Raw genomic sequence first — 9,344 nt, forward strand, 5'->3', positions numbered from 1 at the left:
TCTTCTGATGGTGAAGTGCCTGGAGATGCCACGCTTTATTCTGATTTAAGGGAGATTGTCCTTGTGGGAATTTGGAGGTTCTGTCTCAACTCCACATTCTCTATGAAACCTTCCTGACCTCAAACCACAGGCTGTTGAAGTCAAAGGAGTCTTGAAGGCCAGGAATTCTTTAAATGAGTTCAAGCACGGAAGTATTTGAATCGTGGCTGATACAGAGTATATGCTCAATAAATATTATTTATTCAACCACCTCATTTTACTGACGTCTAGAGATGGGGAGCAACGCACCAAAATTCCCAAAATAAATCGGTGGCAGAGAAGGCACCTGAACCCAGGTTGCTAGACTCCATTCTCATGCCCTCATGACTTTATTCTGTTGTCTTCCTCCTTCCTTCCTCCCTTTTCTTCTTTTTTTTTATTATTATTATTATTATTATTTTTGCTACAGATTGCAGCAGCTGATGTGGGATCTTAGTTCCTAGCCCAGGGATCGAACCTGGGCCACAGCAGTGAAAACAGCAAGTCCTAACCACTAGACTACCAGGGAACTCCCTGTGCTGTTCTCTTTTTTGAAAAAATTTTTGTTAGCATATAGGTGATTCTGTTGTCTTTTGAAGGTCAGATTTACCCAAAGTTACAGACATCTGGATTCATAGTAATTTGGCAGAAATCTATTGTTCAGCCGCGTCAGCAGGCATCGAGTGTCCCTCAAAATATGTGCCTAGCATCATCTCAATACCGTGAGAAATGTCACGGCATTTTCTGGAAGTTGCAATCCCTGCCTTCAAAGTGCGTCTAGCAGAGCCAGGACTAGGGTGAGTGCCTCCTTAAATTTTGCCCCCTGTCTGCCTGGCTGGCTTCACCTTCGTCCTGGCCCGGGTGTTCATTTCTTTGCGGGGGCCAGGAAGGAGTCAGAGCCTGAAGCTTGCTGTGGGGACACAGACAAATTCCTTTCCCTCTCTGGGCCTCCGTCGGTCCATCTGTGAAACCACGGTCTCTGACACTGTCTCCACAGGTGGCCTGTGTGGCTCTGTAGGGGTCTAGGGAAGGCCTGTGCTGACTCAGGAAGACTGATTTCACGAACAGTGGGGTGGGAGGCTGGGGGAGCACGGCTGGCCCTGGGGGTGTTCAAGCTACCGATGACTTTCATAGGAGGTCGAGCCTCAGCACAAAGATCGTGAGGACAAGAACGTACCCAGTCCTCTTTTCAGCATCAGCCTTTTTAATGCATTTGGTTGATGTGTTCTCAGGGACCCTATGTTTTGAAAGATATTATTCTCCACCAGGCTGTTTCCTCTGGCCTTCAGGTTAAAGTCCAAATTCCTTGGCGCTGCAGACAATAGCCTCCAAGTCCAGCCGCTTCTCATCTTTTGCCACTGTCGTCTTATGCTCTCCACGGCTGTATTCGACTTTTCTGCAGTCCTTCCAACATGCAGGTCTCTCACTTCCAGGTCCTCTCTGTGTTGCTGCCTCTGCTTGGAGCTCCCTGGGTACTCTCTCTTTTCCTGGTTTCTCTCCTACCATTTTCAGGTCTCAATGTAATCGTCACTTCTTAAGGAAAGGCTTTGGTTCAGGGCCCCTTGCGTTGTTCTAGTTCCGAAGAGTAGCTGACATTTTTTTTACACCAATCCCTTGTGGTAATTGACCATCATTTTGCATCTGTCCCTTTTCTGCCTTAAATTCTAAGGTCCATAAAGGCCTCATTCTCCCCACTTTGCATGGGGCTTAACACGCCATAGATGGTCAGAAACAGCTGAGTAAGTGAATGCCAAATAAAACACTATTTGGCAAGTAGAATAAGCAGAGCTTCAGGTCAGCACAAATTTTGAGGTCACAAGATGAGTCTAATTCCACCTGCTAGTAAGATTTGAGACACGTGAGTTAGGCTGAGTGAGCTTCTCAGAGGAGTGTGGACGATTTGCATAGGGTTTCAGGAAAGGAAGGGTGGAGAGAGATGCTGTAGAGGAATGAGAAGCCAGTTTTGTTTCCAGCCTGAGAACATGCTCTACTGCATCCCAGATATGTGAGCACCCAGTGCCTCATCATTCCCTCTCTTTTAGGCATACTCAGGGAACTTGGGGGGGGATGGGGAAAGCAGGTGATTTAAAAAGGAGGCTTAAAAAAAAGTGCTGACGCTCTGTGTCCTCAAGGAAGACAGAACATGAGTTAATAAACAAGATGGGCATTAAAAAGCCAAAACAATGGAAGCCAGCCATATCAGTGCTGAGTAAGCGCAGGGCTCGGTGACGGTGATGGGTCATCCAGCTCACGTGATGGGTCCAGATGGGGGCAGCAGAAGGGAGGCCCAGCCCCCAGCCCTTCAGTGCCAGCCTCGACCAGTGGCCTTGTTTTGCAATCAAGAAGGGATTGCAGAACCCAGGTGGGGCCTTGAAACTGCTGGTTTCCTAAATAATTGACAAATTCAGGCTTTGAGTTAGCCAGAGAACAGGAAGAGGGGTGGACTAGAGCCTTTGCTTTTGAGACGAGTGCCTTCCAAAGTCTAGGCGTCAGTTTCCTCGTCTACAGAATGAGAGTTGGACACACTGACCTCAAAAGCCAACCTTTTGGATAATGAGAGTAACAGCCAGCATTCACCTAAGATCCTATATGTACCAGGTACTGCCTTCGACTTAGTAACTTTTGAAAAAATTCCCTGTAACTTCATGAGCCCACTAACACCACGATCCCCATTTTAGAGATGAAGGCATTAACACGTGGAGAGGTGAAGCAATTTTGCTTAAGTTCAGGCAGCTGGTGGGTGGCAGAATCACAATTCTGACCCAGAAGTCCTGTCTCCAGAGTCCTTGCCATTAGTTTCTAAGCCTGTGCTGCCCAACACGGCAGCTACTCACTGTCCAGCGTGCGTGTGGCTCGGGAGCACTTGGAATGTGGCCAGTCCAAACTGAGACCTGCTGCGAGTGTGAAATACATGCTGTTTTTGAAAGCCTAGTAAGAACAAAAGAATGTAAAACTATCGCAGGAATTTTTGCAAGGTAAAATAATATTTGCATATGTTGGGTTAAAGACACTATAGTCTCAAAATGTACTTCACTTGTTTCTTTTTACTTAAAAATGGGACTGATAGAAAATTTAAAGTTACATCCACCACTGATAGTATATTTCTTTTGGACCGTGCTGATTGGTGCTGTCTATTCATACAAGGTTGCTCTAGGATTTGGGTTGTTTCTGTGAAATCTAGGCTTAACACCTGTCTGAGGTCCCCAAGACCCCTTCCAGGTTCAGGGATTTGCTATGAGGACTCACCGAACTCAGCATATAATCATACTCATGGGATGATTTATTACAGCAAAAGCTTACAGAACAAATCAGCAAAGGGAAAAGGGACATGGGACAAAGGCTGGGGGAAACCAGGCACAAGCTTCCAAGTGGCCTCTCCCAGTTGAATCACCCGAGATGTACCTAATTCCTCTAGCAACAAACTGTTGATAATACACGTCAGTCCACCAGGGAGGCCCATTAGACTCAATGCTGTGTTTGTATTGGGAGCTGGCCACTGAGGCATCCTTTGCCTAGCATCTACCAAAATTCCAAACCCCCAGAAGGAAAGCAGGTGTTCAGCCCAAACCCTGTTGTTTGTCCGAACATTTTCGGCAGAGTGAGCCACGCTTCTCAGTTCTGGGAGTGGTGGAAATGCTCCTGAAATCAAACTTTCCAAATGTCAACCCAGGGCCAACGGTGCAAGCAAATCTTTCTAAGGAGAGCAGTCCCAGGCCAGCTGTCGTTAATGCTTTTCTGCAAATCTCCCAATTAAGCTTCAGCAGGACCCGCCTGGCAAATACTGGGTTTGTTGAGTTGACCTGAAGTGAAGTGAATGGTTCCCACTTCCTCTGAAGCCCATTCGCTGGAGGGAGAATTAAACAAAGGGGAATAGTCCCTAGAAACGATCTCATTCAACCCTCCCATTTGAGGGGCTGAGGTTCCAAGAGGCTGAGTGATTTGTCCAGGGTCCCACAGCAAATGCTGGCGTCTGCAAGAGTCACCCCTGGGCTGAATACCGTCTCAAGCTTTCAGTCAAATATCCCTTCCCATCTTTTGGGAGTTGCTACATGTTGGTGCAACTTCAAGCATGTATCCTTTTCACCAGGGCTTCGTAGCAGGGAGCCCTACCTCTGTCTCTGCTGGCCTCCTTCCTTTCCTCCATCATCTGTATGTTATTGTTTGGCTGGGAGACTATTGTGCTGTAAGAGCAGTCATGACCCTTCATAAATAGTCATTAAACATTGGACAACCCACATCCTACTTGCTTGGGTTAACCGACAATGCACAAAACCAGTGAGGACTAGAAGGAAGTAATACACTCTAGAAGGGGACAACCACGTGGAGCAGGTGGCCCAGCACCCCTCCTGCCTCCCTTGTCCCATCAGGACCACAGCTAACAAATGGCCAGGTCACATCCCCATCTTTCTCACCCCTTTTGCAACCCAGAAGTTCATGCCAAGGGTACCCTTGAGAAAGTTTTGGAAGGAGAGCCTGGAGTCCGTATCCCATTTCTGTGCCAGAGATGAGTCTCATCTCTCTGAGCCCTGATGCCCCCAACTCTGAAGTGAGGAGGTGAGAATTCTGAGGTTTTGTCCCTGCTCGTCAGCCTTTGAGTGTACAGGGTCTTGTGACCTGACCTCAGGGAGGAGTCCCCGAGGACAAATGGAGTGGTGGCCTGGAGAGTCTGCCCAGTTGGGGTTGGTTATGGGGTGAGGGTGGGCTGTGGGTAAATCATGTTGTCCCCTTCTTTGTGGCTCCTGTCCCCGCCACCCTCAAATGGTTGTTTTGAGTTTTAGATGGGCCAGGAGACTTAGCTCAGCATCTGCCTATCGCCACCCCATCCATGTCCTCTGCAAGACGAACAGATGGGGCCTGATGTCTCTGGGGCCCTAACCTTATTCAGATGCACTCTCCCACCACCTGACTGGGCAACTTCCACTAGAGGAGGTTCACCCCTCTGGGCCATGACCTTCCCTAGCTCTTAGGTGAGGTCAATAATTTCTGCCCTGCCTGCTCAGTAAGCCTTTGGGGAGGCTCCGATAGAACGTTGGAGCTGAAAGACGCTTGAATATTAACTCCGGAAAAGACTAAGAGATTTTTTTTTTCCTTCTGGCTAATTCTTTGTTTCCAAAGCCATGCCTTGTCAATGCCTCACCCTCATATTACCGAGCTCTGAAATTTACTAAACTAGGGGTTAATTAATTCAAGTGTTTCTGCCGTATCTGCTTTGTACTAATGCGTCAGCTGTTGAGGATGCTATGATTCAGAGAGGACAAGATGTGATTCCTGCTCTCTGGGCCGGGAGCTCACAGTCTGATGTGGGGACAGCAGCCAACTGGCTTTACCGGGTGATGAACTGTCTTGTAGGGAAAGTGCAGCACAGAGAGAGAGAGAGAGACAGCTCACCCGGATCCATGGGAGCAGGGCCGGCTTCCAGGTGGAGGTAACTAGTAAGCTAAGAAGGAATAGGAGTTAGCTGGGTGAGAAATAAAAAAAAAGTAGTGAAAAAGAGTGTTTGGGACGGAAAGAACCACTGGATCAAGGCTAGTGGGTTTCTTCCAACTTTGATACTCAGGTTCTGCATGGCTGAAGCAGAGAGTTCGAGGTGAAAAGTGATGAGAAGTAAAGCTGGAGAGGTAATACGGGCAGACGGAGGCGGGCTTCGGTGGCCTTGGACTTTAGCTTGAGGACAGTAGACAGAAGAAGGCTCCCCCACTCCGTCGTTTGTTTTGCAATTCCTTCATTACTTATCATAATTTGAAATGCCCTCGTTCATTTATTTATCTACTTACTTATGGTCTGTCTCCTTCTCCTCCCACCTAGGATGTAAACAGCATGAGCTCAGAGACTGTGTCTTTCTTCTCTGCTCCAACCCCAGCCCTAGAAAAGTACCAGGCACACATAGAGGGTATTTAATTAATAGTCGATTACTCATGAATGAATGAATGAGTGAATAAATGAATGAATGAGAAAAAGAAAGGGGGGAATATAGATTTGGGAGTGTCCCTAATCCTTGAACTTTGCCTTCATTTCGAGGCAAGCCTCCCCCACCCCACCCTCCACAGGGGAGGGGTACAGCTCAGAGAGTTTTGTCTCTGCAGGAAGTGAAATGCAGGTGAGGATGAGACATGGCTAGGGCAAAAGATCGGGGGAAGCCGAAAGCCCAACTGAGGTCTGGACATCAGGTTTCTTTTCCTTAAGGGTCTGTGGTCCATGAGACATAAACTGACCCTCACACTGAACTCCAAAGTATTTACGGCATCTGGGACAGAATCGGGTCTTGTTCTACTTCTCAGGCTTTGATCTCTCAGCCTCATAGAGACTATCAGCCCAGAAGGGTTCTTGGAGATGATCTAGTCCTTGAACTCCAAATGTGGTCCTTAGACCCCACTGACAGGCATTCCCACGGCTGCCTACCTGCTCCTGTGTTTCTTATACAGTATTAAATTGACGAGTTCGTATCAAGCGTAGACTTACTGTTTTTGAGAGGTGGAAGCTCTTTTTCAGGTGACCCCCTTCCTGGCTTCTCCTCCCACTTTCCATCTGTTCATGAGCCTCCCAAGTCAAGGCCCTGGATGAAGTTTGGGCAAGTCATGTCCTCAAGCTTCACCCCAGGCTCTCAGCCCTACTTCTCTCTTCCTCTTCCAAAACCAGCTACTGCTTCTCCCCCAGCTCTAGACAGCAGGACCATTCCCAGCGTGTTCAAAGACATCAAGCCTGACATGCAGCAAAAAGTTCCTGGAGAAAGCTCTTCCTTCCCCAAATGCCCAAGAATTCGGGAACCTTGTTATTGAGTTTGAAGTGAATTTCCTCTCAAAATTCCTCTGCCCCCAGGCATCAACAACTGCACTGGAGCAGCGTCTTCCTCTGTAGCCACCTGTGTTCCCTAAGGACAGACAGGGAACTTTCCAGAGCTCAAGGACTTCTGGAACATTCCACCAGTGGTGAACATATAAGAGGGTGGGAGACCCCAGACAGGGCTTTTGTATTGCTGGATGTTTTCCAGGGAATATAGTACAATCTTTCAAATTTGTAAAAAAAAATAATAATAATAGAGACAGATGTCACAGAGACGGGACCCCTGAAGGAAAGAACCTGCCTCTCTCCATAGCATCTGGTCTCTCCTTGTGACTTGCAGGTCGGTGGGCAGGGCTGGAAAGATGGCCAGGAGTCCAGGTTCATCCACTGGTGTTACCTGCTTAGCCAGCTCAGGCAATCAAATTAAAGATCCTAGTTTTGGGTGTCATGGCTTCAAGCCCCAAGTTAGGCACTGGGAATCATTAAAAGAGTCTTGCTGGCTTTGGCCTTGGAGAAGCCTGTATTCAAACCTCAGATGTGCCCCTTTCTCGTTATTTCAGCTTGGGTGAGGCACCTTTTCTCGTTTGTAAAATGGAGATTTTATGTAGACCAAGAGAACACATGTGAAAACATTTGGCGGGTTGCTTGGGATAGATTCCCTCCTCGTTATGTGGTTATTACTAAAGACGCCAGTGATGACCCCAAGTGTCCCAGCCAGGCAGTGGGTGCCTGAGCCGCGCATCCTCTTGGGCCCGGAGCCTGGGGCTCTGACCCTCAGCATCCTCAGCATCCCATTGCCCTTCACATCCCTCCGGCCCACATATCCCCACCTGCAGTTCTGTAGCTCAGCACCGTTCTGTGGTCCTGGACCAGGCTTTGTAGTCTCTCTGGCCCTTCCTGCCCTTTCTGCACCAGGAAAAGTTGCAACAGATGACCTCTAAAGGCTCCATCTGGCTTTGAAAGCCTTTGGCTAGATTCCTAGGGTCTCTCTGGGACAGTCAACTACTTTGTGTACAAGATTCTGACCTGTTCTTACCCAGAGGTCAATAAAGAGGAGGAATGTGAAGTGTTAGGGCCTAGGGATGCCCTGAGAGGATGTCCAGTTCTCCCCACGTGTCCCAGCCCCTGCCCCACCTCTGCATTTCCGCAGAATAAGTGAGTGCCTTCTGGGAACTACACTCAGGGTCAACTGAGTGCCTTCTATGGGCTAGGCTCTGCTCTAAGTGCCTTAAACAGACCAACTTATTTATTCCTCAAAACAACCCTGTAAAATGCATATGATGTAAATTCCATTTTATTTATTTATTTTTCTCGTATTATCTTCCATCGCGTTCTATCACCAGTGGTTACAAATTCCATTTTAAAATTGAGGAAACGGGCATAAAGACGTGCGTATCCCCAGCTAGGAAGTGGGGGGACGGGGTTCCATGCGGACAATCTGGCTCCAGGGCCCGCACGCTCCATTTCCATCCCACGCTGCCCTGAATCCAGAGAGGGAAGGGCACTTGCCCAAAGTCACACAGCAATTTACACAATGATCACTGACACTTAAGCCACTGGGAGAGTCAAAAGGAGCCAAAGGATAAAATATCTTGGCTTCTCCCTTCCTACATCCTCCCTCCACCCCCAAATCCTGTGGGCTATTTACTAAAAGCAGAGACGCTAGGGTGTGGCCTTGTGGGTAAGTGCCCAGGCTGGCCTGGCTGGGCTGGTCCCACAGTGGTCAGCCCTCCTCAGGGCTCAGCCTGGCTGCCTCCCCCACCCACCCGGGCAGCAGAAGCACAGTCAGAGGAGCCAGAAGTGCCGGGGTGGAGGAGGGGGCAGGACGGGAGCAGGAAAATAGAAAAAGGGCAATAGGCTGGGGCCAGCACTAGGGAGAAGGGATGGAATAGAGAGGGAAAAAGGGAGAGACGAGCATGTCTTAAATGCCTACTGTGTGCGCCAGACACAGCGCTAGGCGCCTTCTCATACCTTCTGCAAGGGGCGGGGGGGGGGGGCGCTGTCATTACCCCCATGTTACAGGGGAGGAAGCTGGGACTCGGAGGGGTGGGTTCCCTGCCCAAGGTTATGGGCTGTGTCTGCTGTGCAAAGGTACCCTCTTTCCGTCATGGAAGGAAAGAGGAGGAGAGCAGGGAGACAGGAGAAGGACAGGAGCTGTGGGGCCCTGGCTGCTCTGTCCTGGCCAGGGCAACGGGCCCAGAGCTGTCCTTGCGTCCCAGAAGGCTCATGGGGAGAGTGGTTATGAGGAATTTCAACATTCAGAAGGAGCGTGACCTCCCAGCCAGTCTGTTCCTGCTCCGTGACTGCTTTTGGCTACAAACAGCCTGTTTATTAACCTCAGGAAACTGGTTCCTCTGCCACTTAGTGTTATCTCCTGGGATGGGCTGGCTTGGAAAGCAGGGGCTGCCTGGCCAAAAGTGACAGACTGGGAGGAGTGGCTGCTAGGAACCCCATGATCTTTAAAGGGCTGGGCCAAGCGAAGGAAGTCCGAGAGAGAGCGTGCATTTGCCTGCATCCACCCGCTTGGCAGATTTGCCCAAGGCAGC

Source organism: Sus scrofa, chromosome 16 (assembly GCF_000003025.6).
Source record: "Sus scrofa isolate TJ Tabasco breed Duroc chromosome 16, Sscrofa11.1, whole genome shotgun sequence".
NCBI classification, from domain to species: Eukaryota; Metazoa; Chordata; class Mammalia; order Artiodactyla; family Suidae; genus Sus; species Sus scrofa.